This window comes from Sinocyclocheilus rhinocerous, unplaced genomic scaffold, assembly GCF_001515625.1.
Source record: "Sinocyclocheilus rhinocerous isolate Xijiao unplaced genomic scaffold, SAMN03320098_v1.1 scaffold7907, whole genome shotgun sequence".
NCBI lineage: Eukaryota > Metazoa > Chordata > Actinopteri > Cypriniformes > Cyprinidae > Sinocyclocheilus > Sinocyclocheilus rhinocerous.
The window spans coordinates 21,202-21,518 of NW_015663009.1; the positions used below are offsets into that span (position 1 = coordinate 21,202).

The following is a 317-nucleotide window of genomic DNA, read 5'->3' on the forward strand; positions in this document are numbered from 1 at the left end:
TGTGTCAGATATGCATCAGGTTTTAAAGAGACAGCGCTGATTTTAAAGTGAAACCTGCTGAAGTCTGTCATTGATGTAAATCAAAGAACAAAAGAAAAAGAGAAATCCTTGGACTGTTCTAGTCGCTGATTAACTTCTATAGCTTGAATAAAGATGAATCTGTATAGTTTATGCATGTATAATATAGTTTATGTGAAGATTGTTTTAAAATCACTTAAATTAAAAGTTGTTATATAGCCTATTTCAGAGCCTATTAAATGTTAAAAATAATGGCTTTCAATTATACTGTAATGTTGAATGGCTATAATTAATATGTA

At 28.7% G+C, this 317-nt stretch overlaps 1 protein-coding gene across 1 annotated transcript in view; it reads left to right on the forward strand.

Annotated features, from left to right (window-relative positions):
* The window catches only part of gtf3c1 (general transcription factor IIIC subunit 1), a gene marked incomplete at its 3' end in the record, with an annotated part of 21,496 nt that overhangs the window by 16,025 nt on the left and 5,154 nt on the right, over nt 1-317 (forward strand). The window lies entirely within an intron of this gene.